Source organism: Dermacentor andersoni, chromosome 6 (assembly GCF_023375885.2).
Source record: "Dermacentor andersoni chromosome 6, qqDerAnde1_hic_scaffold, whole genome shotgun sequence".
Lineage (NCBI taxonomy): Eukaryota > Metazoa > Arthropoda > Arachnida > Ixodida > Ixodidae > Dermacentor > Dermacentor andersoni.
The window spans coordinates 2803764-2818016 of NC_092819.1; the positions used below are offsets into that span (position 1 = coordinate 2803764).

Consider the following 14253-nt stretch of genomic DNA (forward strand, 5'->3'; position numbering starts at 1 on the left):
AGGGTGGCCAAATTTTGGCACAAATAAATTGGCTGTTGAAGCAGTTCAGCTGAAACGCAATGGTGCGGAATAAGGCGACAATGTCGCCAAGTGTTGAACAAAGGTCAAGTAGGTCCTGTGGCCGACGCCAGCGCTCGGCAGCTGTCAAGCGACTGCACGTTTTAGCGTGATGTTTGGTCGTCAGTAGTTACAGTATGATTCGGGTCTGAAATATTGGACGCGGACTCCATCGCATTGAATACAGTGCATTTTACGGTGTCATTCTTCGACAGATGGTACCGATTCTCGCGCGATGAGGATGGGAAGAAATTGTCTCACGTGCCGGCTGTCACCTTCCTCCAAATGCCAACATTCCTTCCCCTCCGTAGTTGTTTAGCTTTTATTGGGTTCGGCTGCTAATCACGAGGTCTCGGGATCGAATCCCAACCACGGCAGTCGTATTTCAGTGGGTGTCAAATGCGAAAACCCGCGTACTTAGGGTTAGGCGCACGTTAAAAAATCCCAAGTGGTATAAATTATTCCCGAATCCTCCACTACGGCGTGCCTCATAATGAAGTCTTGGTTTTAACAAGTAAAACCTCATAATGTGTTATGTAACATTCGTTAAGCATGTCCTGGGCAGTCGCACAACTCTTGAATACAATTAAGTGTCAGGAGTTGTGCGTGATGTCTTTGAGTATGTGGATAGCCTTTATGGCGTTCGATAGTTGCTAGTCTACATTGCGGCTATATAATAAAGGCGGAACGGCAACATGGTAGAGAATGTGGAGAACATACAAATCCCGCATATGTTACTGCACAATAATTTTAAATAGCGTTCTTGCTTCACGCACGTGGATTACCGCCATAGAAGACTACTTTGGAAACTAACTGCAAGTACTGTATATGTCGTACCCAAGGGTGTACCTGGCCTGGTGGCCAGTAAATGTGGCGTAATATTGCGAGCAGCTTCGGCCATAGCATGCTAACGGACGACGACACAGACTGAGGTGACTAGCGCAAGAGGGGACAGGGGAAACCAAAGACGCCACAAGGACAAGCGCCCAGTTGGAAGTTTGCGCTTATCCTTGTCGCCTCTTTAGTGTCCCGTGTCCACTCTTGCGCTAGTCACTTTAGCATGGAATACCAACTAGCCCGGTCTCACACCCCGCGACGACACAGGGACAGTTTGCTCAACTCTTGTGTCGTGACTTTTGTGTCACGGTGAAAAAGCAACATATCCATGTATATGTCTTAATACTTAAGCACATCTAGATTTACAGCTGCAGCGGAAGCCCATGAGTGCGCATTGCAATGTCGCTAGTGAAATAATGGTGTGAACCTTAACGAATTCAATAGGGGAAAATCAAAATCCGTCCACGACGGCGTCTCTAGTAGACGCTGTGCGATGTTCAGACGTTAACAATGTGTGCCGACTGAAGAAAGGCTGCCTCGAAGTGCTTTGACGGTTAGGCCATAGAGAAAGAAATTTCAACAAGAGCGGACACTCCCATAGAGCCCAGCGGCCGAATTGACTGTAGCACACCAAGCGGATGTTATCGACTCCTTCCGGTTTCGGTTTCAGGCGCGCGCGTTTTGAACACTAGTTGGTACACACCGCGCCGGCTCCGCTGCTCGGCGCGGCATTCATTTTTTTTTCGCTTCTGCTGAACCTTACGTGGCCTTGGCGTGGAATCGTTTTATTATTAAGTGGAAATGATTGCGATTGACCTTTACAAGACTGTGCCGAATCTGTCAGGTGCAATTTCATAAAGAAAACGAAAGACGTCTTCTGAAATGATGAAATGTTTATTTTGCTCTATATAAATGCTCGTTCCGGGCTTCTGCATTCATCCAAAGTTGTGGCACCAGGTAAGCAGCAGTCGTTGCCGTACGATGCTCCACCGGATGCCATCAGCTGAAGGAAAGTAAATTACAAGCATGTATCATTTCGGTATATTGACCTAACCGGAGTATTGCGTGTAGAGGCGAAACGTGCGTAAGTGGTGAATGAGCGGCATTACAGATAAATTCACTTTTACGTACACGGTCGTCCACTTCCAATTTGAACACGGCTCCGGGCGGCCGGCGAGGCCGGCGCTCCGCGGAGCGCCGCTCGTGGGCGCCGGGGTAACTAACGCGCCGGCGCACTGGCAGCCACAGGTCTGGCCTCAGCCGCGTCGTCTAGTGTGTGCTGGCGCGCTGTAGCAGACGACGCGGCTGAGGCCACGCCTGTGGCTGCCAGTGCGCCGGCGCCTTAGTTACCCCGGCGCCCACGAGCGGCGCTCCGCGGAGCGCCGGCCTCGCCGGCCGCCCGGAGCCGTGTTCAAATTGGAAGTGGACGACCGTGTACATTTCGCAGCAAAGACTCCTCTCAAATAATGCCATAAAATCTGAACATCCAATTTTCAAGCACCCCTCCTTTCCCGGGCATTCTTTCCTGCACTTTAAGTGCACAAATACACGGGTGACTGCGCGTTTCCAAAACAACTTGGCCTCAGTCGACACGATGGTACGCCAAGTACACAAAGGTGGCTACAACACAGGCTCAGCCAGACCTTGTTACACGCTCGCAGAATGCCTTCTAATCGCACTCAATTCAGACTCGTGGTTGCAAAGCCTGTTTTCAGTCGCTCAGAATGCATAAATGTCATGTTCTTGAGCTCCTCCGTGTTATCTTTTACGCGTCCTGCCGGCGCATGCGACACTCCCGTGTTATCACTCTCGGCAATCGCTCGTCGCGTTTTCGAGGAGCGTGAGTACTGAAATAAGGTATATGTTGTTGCAGGGCTATAAAATGCGTCACAAACTTGTCCCACTAAAATTCAGTACACGCAAAACTAACTCACTATGGCCGGCTTGCTTTTTTGCTAACAGCTTCACAACCCCAGGCGCGGCGAGCAAGCCTCAAGATATCCCAAAAAGTTACCAAATAAATTACAATACCTTTTCGGGTCAGAGAATCCGTCACGAACTTCCACCAGTATGATTCAGTACACGCGAAATTAACTGCGGCACACAGCCGAGCTGCTTTTCGCTAACTGCGCCACTACGCCGAGCGCGGCCACTGTGCTTGAAAAGTACCCCAAAAAGTAGTGAAATTAGTTACAATAATGTCTTGGGTCAGAGAAAGCGCCAAAACTTGTCCCGGTAAGATTCAGTACACGCGAAACTGCGTCACCCGGCCAAGGTGCTTTTCGTCAGAAAGCCAGGTGCGGCGAGCGTGCCCAAAAACTACCGAAATAGGTTATAATTATGCTTGGGCTCAAAGAAAGCGTCGCAAACATCTCCCAGTACGAGTAATTAACTCATATTAACTAGGTTAGGACTGCGGAGCTGTTTTTCGATAACTGCGTCACTATATAGGTTCAGTTTCGTGCAGTAAGCCTAAACTTGCTTGAAGTGCGTCGCAGACTGTCAAACGAAATTCCTCACCTTGCTGTAGTCCAGTATTGCAGCGGTGCCGTGTCGAAATGCAGACGGAACACAAGAGAACGCCGGGACACGGGTCGCCGAGCACGCGAGCTTCGCATGCGCAGCCGGCCTCGCTCACTCCTGCGGCTTGTCATGACGTATGCACGCGCGTCTGGCGTGCCGCCAGCTTGCTGCTAGGCAACGCAACAAAAAGTTGCGAAGTATAAGTTCATTTACATGCAAAACTTTTTCACTTTTAGTGGGAAGGAATAAAAAAAATAAAAAGTTGTCTGGAAGTTTACTTCATATTCTTTTTTTCTGATGCTCGCGTCAACTAACGGATGGTGTTGAAACTAGGCGTGACGTGTTTCCTGTTGCCAGTTTTTGAAGAGTGTCCCCTCTTGTTGAATTTCTTTCTCTATGGTTAGGCTAGCTTCTTTGTTCCGTAGAACGAAAAAAAAGGAAAAGAAAGGGAAAAGGAAAAAAAAGCAATAAAATAGAAAAAAGAACCGCATCAAAAGCCCAGAATCAACCATTGCTCGTCGCGACTAAACGCTTATAGGATGACGAGTAATTTCCAGGCGACGAGCGAATACGCTTTATCATGAACACTGATAATGCCAAGGAATCAAAACGCGTCCCTTCATCCCGATCGACGACACATCGATAGCCGGTGTAATTTACGACATTGACATTGCCATTCCAAATGATGATTTACCTAGCCTCATCAAGCCGGCAAACGAGGGCACGATCATCACGCAAGTGCGCCGTCTTGGGAATACGCGCTGCGTAAAAGTAATTTTCAAGGGGGACTGTATACCATCCCACGTTAAAGTCGGACATTTTCGACATCCGGTTCGACCATTCATCCAGAAGCCACTTCAATGCCATCAGTGCTACAGGCTAGGACACGTCAAGGGCGTGTGTCCCAACTCGCTACTGTGTCCCCGTTGCGCTGAACCTCATGCAGAAGAGACCTGTGGTGCCACAGTTCTGAAGTGCGCCAACTGTAGCGGCCCTCACGGAACCTCGTCGAAAGACTGCCCCCGCATCAAGAGGGAGCGCGCGGTTCTGAAGCAAATGGCCAGAGACAATTCGGCCCACAAGGAGGCAGCCGAAGTAGTCCGGCGTCGGCGTCGACGGCGGCACCGTCGTACGTCTTCAAAGAAGGCGCATGCGCGAAGCGATAGTACCCACTCCACTACGGTACATCTTAGTCGCGTCGCGAAAGGGCCCACCACTTCCACGAGGGAATCAGATAAGACTCTTTCTTTAGAGGAATGGCCTACGCTACCGAGCCGCTCCCTTGATAAGGAACCTCAGAAGGTCACGGCCCCACCGGAGCCTTCTGCGGCCATTGATGATTCACCTAAAACAGATCGTCAAGTCATCTCGGTGCTACGTTCACTCACGGAGGCCGTCCCAACAATTTTAGTTGAGATGGGGACACCGTCTGCTCGAAGCGCACTTAAAGTGCTGGACGCCTTAAGCCCAGTGCTTGAATCCCTCAACTAGAAAGATGGCTACCCATACCTCATCCTTTTGAAAAGAAGTCAAGGCAGCGTCCGTCATACAGTGGAACGCCAGAGGGCTAAAATCACGAATTTCATATTTCCGTCAGTATGTGTAAACCAATGTGTTTCCACTCATCGTCATTTGTGAGCCCAACTTGTCGAAACTAATCAGACTGTCAGGGTACGAATGTATCATGTCATCAACAAATAGTGCATGCAGCAAAATCATCGTTTTTGTTCGTCGTGAACTCACCTATGTTTTGCAACCAATTGCGCCCCACGACGACAATCAGTATATATGCATGACAGTTAAAAAGAACAAACTGGTTTACTCTCATAGGCGTGTATTTATCGCCTTCCAGCAATTTCGACACTAAAAGGTTAGCGGATATCTTGAGTGTTTGCCCCGCCCCATGGGTCATCATAGGAGATTTCAATGCACACCATCCAGCATGGGGAAGTACAAAGACAAATGTAAGAGGACGAAGATTATCAAACATTCCCTACAACTATGGCCATACTCTCTTGAACGATGGTAGCCCCACCTTTCTTCGAGGCGTGACATACGGCAGCTGCCTCGACCTTGCTTTCGTCTCCAACTCTCTCGCCAGATGTGTGAAGTGGTTTCCAGATATTGAGACACATGGGAGTGATAACATTCCCACCTATCTGAACATCAAAGGCTTGTCGTCTATATCTGGCCCACGGAATACCATTCGGACGATTCAATGGGCCAACTTCAAATCTGATATGGAAGATGCCTGCCGCGAGGGCCTACCCTCTGGGTTAGAACAAACAATTAAATATACGATGCGAAACGCCACTCGCATGCTGACGATCTCTTACACGCGAAACGACTTCGACATAGAATTAGAGCGACTTCGAGCACTTCGTCGCAGGGCGGAACGTCGATATCGGCGTACAAAACCAATCCATGACCTTAGGGCAGCCAGTAGGATGCAAAAGAAGATTCAGCGTCGAATGGATAGATTAGCGTCGGAACGTTGGGCAACGTTTTGCCAGACACTCGACCCCCGCAAGCCGCTGTCTCACATTTAGAAAACGGTACAAGGTCTGCGTTGCCTTCCGGAACAGCGTTTTCCATTCAAGGCGCTCGCGTTTTTCCAAGGGCGGCAAGACATCGATGTCGCAGAAGACTTTTGTGCGCGGATGGCAGACCAAGCGACACGTCCAGATCCTCCAGCCCGAGATGACGTCCCCCATTCCCGTGATTGCCGCGTGGACCTTCCTTTTACAATGGAGGAGCTCGAGGCGGCACTAGCTCTCTGCAGGCACTCATAATCTCCGGGTGCAGATGGTATATCATACCAAGCCTTGTGCTATCTCGGAGAATCCGCACGGATGGCATTATTGAGTCTCTACAACACCTCATGACAGGAGGGAAATGTTCCTGACGAATGGAAAGTGAGCCGCCTGGTGCCAATCTTGAAGCAGGGCAAATCCCCGCTAGAGCTCACCTCTTACCGCCCAATAGCGTTGGCGAGCTGTGTAGGAAAGATAATGGAACAGATGATCCTTGGCCGCCTGGAATGGTACCTTGAACACTACAAGATTTATCCGAATTCCATGGCTGGTTTCCGACGTGACCGCTCTTCCATCGACAATGTAGTTGATCTCGTTTCATATGTCCAGCACGAAAGGTCCCGTAAACGTTTATCTGCAGCTTTATTCTCAGATGTAAAAGGGGCATGCGATAACGTATTACATGAGGCTATTCTCGACGCTCTTGTGACGGTTGGCCTAGGTGGTCGAGTATTTTTGTGGATTGCAAGTTACCTATCTGCAAGATCATTCTATGTGTTAACCTACGATGGCCCAACTACGCGAGGCTATACCAGCAGGGGTGTTCCTCAAGGCGGTGCTCTCAGCCCGACGCTATTGAACCTCGCTCTTATTGGGCTTGCTGAACACTTGCCAACTACCACCAAAATTTCAAAATACGCAGACGACATCTGTGTCTGGACTTCGGCAGTCACACGTCCTCAGATACGTGCACGGCTTCAAAGAGCGGCTACTTTGACAGCGAGCTACTTGTGTGAACAAGGTCTCAGCATATCACTAGAAAATGCACCCTAGTGGCATTTACTCTCAAACCAATGGCGCCTTATGTCATCTCAATCAATGGGCGGACCATTTCCTATGTCAGAACCCACAGATTTCTTGGAGTAATTATCGACCGAGACCTCTGTTGGAGCCCGCACGTGGCCTACATGAAACGGCGCCTGATAGCAACCTCCCAGTTGTTTAAATACTTGACAGGAAAGACGTGGGGGATGTCAGTAGATGCAATGCTGAGACTCTACAGAGCTCTCTTTCTCGGTTTCTTAAGATACAGTCTACCTGTACTGAACAACACCTGCAAGACAAATATTCGTGTTCTGCAAGCAGCACAAGCTCAAGCACTCAGAGTTTGTCTTGGTTTGCCCATATGCACGTCAACTGAGGCAACTATTGCAATTGCTCGTGGCCATCCAATGCAAACTCACATCACGGTGGAAGCCCTGAGAACGCCTATCAGACATTTTGTACGTGCACCCTATCACGACCTTGCAACACTACCTTGAGACAGGCACCAATCATCGTTATCTAAAACTATCGTCAAGTACAACGACAAACTTCCCTCGGGCTTCACCGCTGTATCTAAACCATCGATACCCCCTTGGTGCCTTGTCAGCCCCACAGTCCATATCAGCCTACCAGGAATCGGGAAAAAGTCTGAGCTGTTGTCACCTGTGCTGAAACAACTGTCTCTGCTTCTTCTGCACGAGAGGTACGCGGACAGTGCACATATTTATACTGGTGGTTCCGCAAACATCCAGTGTTCGTCCGGTGCTGTGGTCGTCCCAGCAAGAGGTATTACCATCAGCTTTAGGACTGACCACCCAACGACATCTACACCTGCGGAACTAGCTGCTCTTCGCGCTGCACTTTGTTTCGTCAATCGGGAACCACCTCGACAATCGTCAATTTTCAGTGACCCAAAGGCAGCCCTACAATTTGTGCTATCAGCTCTGCGTCGCGGACCATTCGAACAGCTCGTGCTTGATATTAGATGCCTACTCCATACATCACATGAGAAAGGACATCCCGTGACGTTTCAGTGGCTGCCAAGTCACTGCGGCGTCATAGGAAATGAAGACGCCGATAAAGCCGCTCGGACAGCTCTTGAAGACACACAGGAAGAGGCCATACCGCTTTCACGGTCCGACACAGCCAGCAGACTTCAAGTGCTTGCACGGGAGATCACGCTCTCTCTGTGATGCACACCAAGCAGCCAGACCAACCGGAGCAATCGTCAGCACGACCTGCCCTCCTTGATGCATCTCTGTATGCCAACTGGACTCCGCCGAAGTGAGGCCACCCTGCTTTATCGCTTATGGCTAGGGGTGGCCTTCACGAAATCTTACTGGTTTCGCATTGGAATGGCCGACAACGCTCTCTGCAATGCCTGTCTTTGCGAGGAGACGCAGGAACACATGCTGTGCGACTGTCCTGAATATATGTCCTGAATATACAGTCCATGGCGTCCGTTCTAGCGCACCTTGACAATAGACCATTGTCAGTTGCAACCATTTTCACATATCGCCGAGAGAAGAGATCGCGGCTGAAGGCGACGAAGGGACTACTTCGGTTTATGAAGGATACGGGCTTGGACAAGCGGCTGTGACAGTGATGTCACGTACCGCGCAAGAGTGACAGACTGTAACCAACGATGTGTATGCCGTGTTATGTGCTCTCTATCTCTTCTCCTCATCTTTCATCCCCCCCATCCCGCTCCCATGTGTAGGGTAGCAAACCGGTTAGGCTAAACTGGTTAACCTCCCTGCCTGCCTTCTCCACTTTTTCCTTCCTTCCTGATAACGCCGGCGGGACAAGGATTGTGGCGAAGTTCAATGCGCAGGGATAGCTTTGATTTTTTAAATTTTTCTTTGGTTGACGTCATCACGCGTCACCGAGGGAAGTTTGAAAAGTTTAAGGTCAGTACGCCACGTGGTGGCCCTCACGCGAACTAAACACTTGTGTCCAGAAACGCTGGATACGCACAGCGTGAGACGTCGACGTAGTGATTTTACGAGGGCGAAGATGATGTATAGTATGCCGGTTGAAGGAAGAATAGTGGCGGAAGGTAGTCACAGCACACACAACTCTGAATACACCTGAGGATTCTGTAACCCGTGTGCTACAGTAGAACACACTCATTCTGCAGAATTTTCCAAGAACATACCCAATGGTAGATAACCAATCACCCCGGAATAAGGTAGACCAAACGGAAGATAATTATGAAAACCAAATAAACCGTTTAATTTGATGCATGTTTTATGTTGTGATATTATTCTTTAAGCTGAACACAGGTGCGCTCACTGGTGCTACTCGTTCGTTCTTCTAGGACATGACTAGCCTGCTTATCGGACGAGAAGCGAACGAGCGAAAAAGCGCGAAAGACGCCGGGTTAGTAAGGAAAGAGAGTTTATTCGCCTTAAATAGCTCGTTGGCGCCTTGGAACGAGTCACTACGTGTCTAAGAGGGACACATCCTGCCTCTTGTTGCAGTGAGAGAAGTCGAAAACCTGTCTTTATTAAACATCTTGGGATGGCATACGGTGTCCCCTCCCCCCCCCCCCCCCCCCCACTTCTTCCAAGCATCTGAAGGCTGACAGGGTGCGATGGCGAGAAGAGGTGCAAAGAGAAGGATAGTATTTTGCAAGTACTGCTCGCAGCCCTCGCCGCACACGAAGTTGAAAAGGAACCGAAGCATTATCGTGCAGTCGCCAGGCGATTCTGCGGGATGAATTCATTCTACGCGGGTTTTCGTGCGTGACGGATGACGGGATGTGCGGAGCAGACGACGGGCACCAAGGCGTTTGGCGTTTTCGACGAACGAATCGTACGATTTGAAACGCTTTGATTGATGAATAAGAGCTTCACATTTGCTGCTTTTGAGCGTTAGAACGCCATGCTCCAAAGGAAATTGCGGACAGTGCGGGATAGCGCTGCGCATTTATTATATTGCACAAACGGGACGACTCGGGGAACATCACAGTGTTGGCAAAGGGCAATGTCTGCGTCCCGAGAACGGGAAATGACTCCCGCGTGCAGTGACAGTCAAGTAGCCAGCAAGGAGTTTCTAGGCCGACAAGAAGCTCGTGTGATGTCAAGACGACGCGTCATCACTGCTCGTCCTAAGCCGATAGAAGCGGCTTTGGTGAGTGCAGACGCCAGCAGGACGAAGCGCACACCCGCAATGCCCTTCTCGCTCTGAGCCCTTCTGGTCGTTTGTTTGCACAGCGTCACCGCTGCGAGCACTTGGCACCCGTGGTGTACCGTTGACGACGCGTTCCGTGGGGGATTTCAAACAGCTCTTCGACGCAAACAATTCTGCGCCTCCACGCTGTTGCCTCAAGTGAAACGCGCACCGTCCGTAATTTGCTAATGAAAATAAAGGGCATACTACCGCTGTGGATAAGACTCTTTGCACGCGAGCGCTTTCAATAGGCGCGGGTGCAACCCTTCCTTCGCGAGACGAGTGGATCCAAGCGGACTCGGCGAGCCATGTGCACAAGCTGGCTGCTGACAAGCTGCGCGGAGAGCGTGCGATGTGAGTCCACGTTAATCGTCTCGTCCTGTTGCGCGCGAATTCGTGCTCGGCGCAGCGTAATGTTGACGCGCTGCTTTAATCTACCGCGCGCCTTTGTGTTTTTATCGTCAGCGGCGGATACGGCGCGATTCTCAAGAGGGTCATAATTGAATTGCAATGCAAAGGTTTCAACAAGCGCCGTGTCTCTTTGACCTTTTGAGCGGTAATCCGAATTACGATTTGCTGCTGCTCGCGCGGGAGTTTGGTTTGCAGAGCTGCAAATTGGCATGAGTAGACGACCCCGTTTAATGAAATTCTATCTCCACCCAGTTAGGCCCTTGTGTCTAAAGCTAGCTTACGGCAGTCGGGTTCTGATTTTTCTAATGCTATTCACTTCCAAGTCGCTCCGTCATTGTACTCAAGAAGTCATAGCGCTGGCGAGCGCAGAATACGGCTTCAGTGGTTTTTGAAATGCGAAGGATTTCATGGCGAACATTTGCCACTTTGACAGTATCTATCTGGCTTGTCTTGGTGCTCTCATGGTCGTTTCGTTAGCTTGGTATGTACCTAAACTAGCACACTATGACAAGAGTGTAAGACGAACATAAATGATACGTCGTGACATGGATGCCACGACATGCGTGTCATGTAGGTTATGAAACAGCCGCCTTCGCCTTGGTGCTCTCATGGCCCTTTCGTTAGCTTGGTAGACTCCCGCACACTGCTTCGCATAACATCGATTCCGACAGGGCCTGGGACCTGCGCGCTGTTTTTTTATTCTCGATGATATGGACACTCTAGGTGCATTTTTGCTGTCGTCGTCAGCGTCGCCATGATGTTCCGTATACAGTCCAAGGGCGATAACACCGTCGCCGCACGTCGTATGCTCTATGTGCGAGTATAGTGAACTAGATTGGGGTAGTGGGACGAGGGCGATTCGCGCGCCAAGGCCGTTTGCACGGAAAACTTAAAGGCGGCGCTGCAGATCCTTTCAGGTTTATTTTCCTTGAACCGCAGCTGGCCGCAGCGCGCGGTGTGCACTTGTTCGCCGCACTCATTCGAACAGCGCGATAGGTCTAAGCTCATGCTTGACTCCTGAATGCTTACATCGCTCACAGTTTTAACAAAATGAGAGCAAATTGTTTTTTTATAGTGCACAGACACTTTTGACTCGAAAATTCCGAGCAGCGAGATTTTAGGTACAAATCCGGCTACAGGAAAGTTTACGGAGCTACGTATGGCTGTTCGGTATGAACGGTTGTACCAGTACCAGTACAAAATAAAAAATAAGGAATACATGAAAAAACTTTATTGGGGACGTAGGCACTCTTTCACAAAAGAGCCGTCAAAACAAAACCGGGTGCCTAGGTCATCCGGCTGAGCTTAATGTGCTTAGCTCTCTGTCGCTTTGCGTTTCTCGAGCTGTTCATACATTTTACTAAAAAGTGGAATCGCGTCACGACATAGAACGAGACAATTCTCATGCTTACTTTCTCTTTAGGAAGGTCGCATCCAACACCACTGGAGGAGAGAAAATTACTTTTGACACGAGCCATAGCATTGCAGATGATGTTCGTGCGAAACTCTGAAACACTGAAGCATTCAGTGAATATATTCTCGAGAGCTTCAATAAATGAGTATAAATCTTGTGACGGATACAAAAGTCCGCCCCAATCACACTGCTCAGTGTACTCTGAGGGTAGCAGGTGTGCTCTGGCCTCACTCCTCGTTCTGGCCTCACTCCTCTGGCCTCACTCCTCGTTCGCCTCACGAGGACATGCTCACCTGAACAGCAGTTAAGTTTCTGGACGCATTTTCTTGCTACGTAGCCTGCTACGTAGTATATTATCCTCGAGTCACTGTTCTCTATTACTAATGATGATTGGCTAGCGTGACGAGCTTCTACTGTGGCTAGAGAGTTTTCGGCTTCTTCTAATCTCTCTTGAGCCAGCAGCTCGTCAACACTGTTTGGAGTAATGTTGGGAGTTTTGTCGTCCACACTCATAAGTGCATTTATGATATCAGGGGTGCCATTGGCACCTTCCACACTCCTTGCCAAGTTGTAAGATGACAAACACTTTACTGTGATAAGAAACTGATCTCGAGAGGGATGGGCATTACAGCCGCTGAACTGACGGATAATGCCGAACATGGGCCATACGGGGTCGGTGCTGCGGCGAACGGTTTTCAAGTACTTGAACCCTGCATTCTCTTTCAAGTACTTCAAGAGGGACATCATCATCATCATCATCATCATCAGCCTGATTACGCCCACTGCAGGGCAAAGGCCTCTCCCATACTCCTCCAACTACCCCGGTCATGTACTAATTGTGGCCATGTTGATCCTCCAAACTTCCTAATCTCATCTGCCCACCTAACTTTCTGTCGCCCCCTGCTACGCTTCCCTTCCCTCGGAATCCAGTCGGTAACCCTTAATGACCATCGGTTATCTTCCCTCCTCATTACATGTCCTGCCCATGCCCATTTCTTTTTCTTGATTTCAACTAAGATGTCATTAACGCGCGTTTGTTCCCTCACCCAATCTGCTCTTTTCTTATCCCTTAACGTTACACCTATCATTCTTCTTTCCATAGCTCGTTGCGTCGTCCTCAATTTAAGTAGAACCCTTTTCGTAAGCCTCCAGGTTTCTGACCCGTACGTGAGTACTGGTAAGACACAGCTGTTATACACTTTTCTCTTGAGGGATAATGGCAACCTGCTGTTCATGATCTGCGAATGCCTGCCAAACGCACCCCAGCCCATTCTTATTCTTCTGATTATTTCACTCTCATGATCTGGATCAGCAGTCACTAACTGTCCTAAGTAGATGTATTCTCTTACCACTTCCAGTGCCTCGCTACCTATCGTAAACTGCTGTTCCCTTCCAAGACTGTTAAACATTACTTTAGTTTTCTGCAGATTCATTTTTAGTCCCACCCTTCTGCTCTGCCTCTCCAGATCAGTGAGCATGCATTGCAGTTGGTCCCCTGAGTTACTAAGCAAAGCAATATCATCAGCGAAGCGCAAGTTACTAAGGTATTCTCCATTTACTCTTATCCCCAATTCTTCCCAATCCAGGTCTCTGAATACCTCCTGTAAACACGCTGTGAATAGCATTGGAGAGATCGTATCTCCCTGCCTGACGCCTTTCTTTATTGGGATTTTGTTGCTTTCTTTATGGAGGAGTACAGTGGCTGTGGAACCGCTATAGATATCTTTCAGTATTTTTACATACGGCTCGTCTACACCCTGATTCCGCAATGCCTCCATGACTGCTGAGGTTTCGACTGAATCAAACGCTTTCTCGTAATCAATGAAAGCTATATATAATGGTTGGTTATATTCCGCACATTTCTCTATCACCTGATTGATAGTGTGAATATGATCTATTGTTGAGAAGCCTTTACGGAATCCTGCCTGGTCCTTTGGTTGACGGAAGTCTAAGGTGTTCCGGATTCTATTTGCAATTACCTTAGTAAATACTTTGTAGGCAACAGACAGTAAGCTGATCGGTCTATAATTTTTCAAGTCTTTGGCGTCGCCTTTCTTATGGATTAGGATTATGTTAGCGTTCTTCCAAGATTCCGGTACGCTCGAGGTCTTGAGGCATTGTGTATACAGGGTGGCCAGTTTTTCTAGGACAATCTGCCCACCATCCTTCAGCAAATCTGCTGTTACCTGATCCTCCCCAGCTGCCTTCCCCCTTTGCATAGCTCCCAAGGCTTTCTTTACTTCTTCCGGCGTTACTTCT

At 49.2% G+C, this 14253-nt stretch overlaps 1 long non-coding RNA gene across 1 annotated transcript; it reads right to left on the reverse strand.

Moving 5' to 3' along the window:
* Positions 1–1769: 1769 nt before the first annotated feature.
* On the reverse strand, positions 1770–4710 carry LOC140218720 (uncharacterized). Its single transcript, XR_011894891.1, has 2 exons — positions 3415–4710; positions 1770–1897 (listed from the first exon to the last, which is right to left on the reverse strand). It is a non-coding gene; the product is annotated as an uncharacterized lncRNA (long non-coding RNA).
* Positions 4711–14253: the final 9543 nt, after the last annotated feature.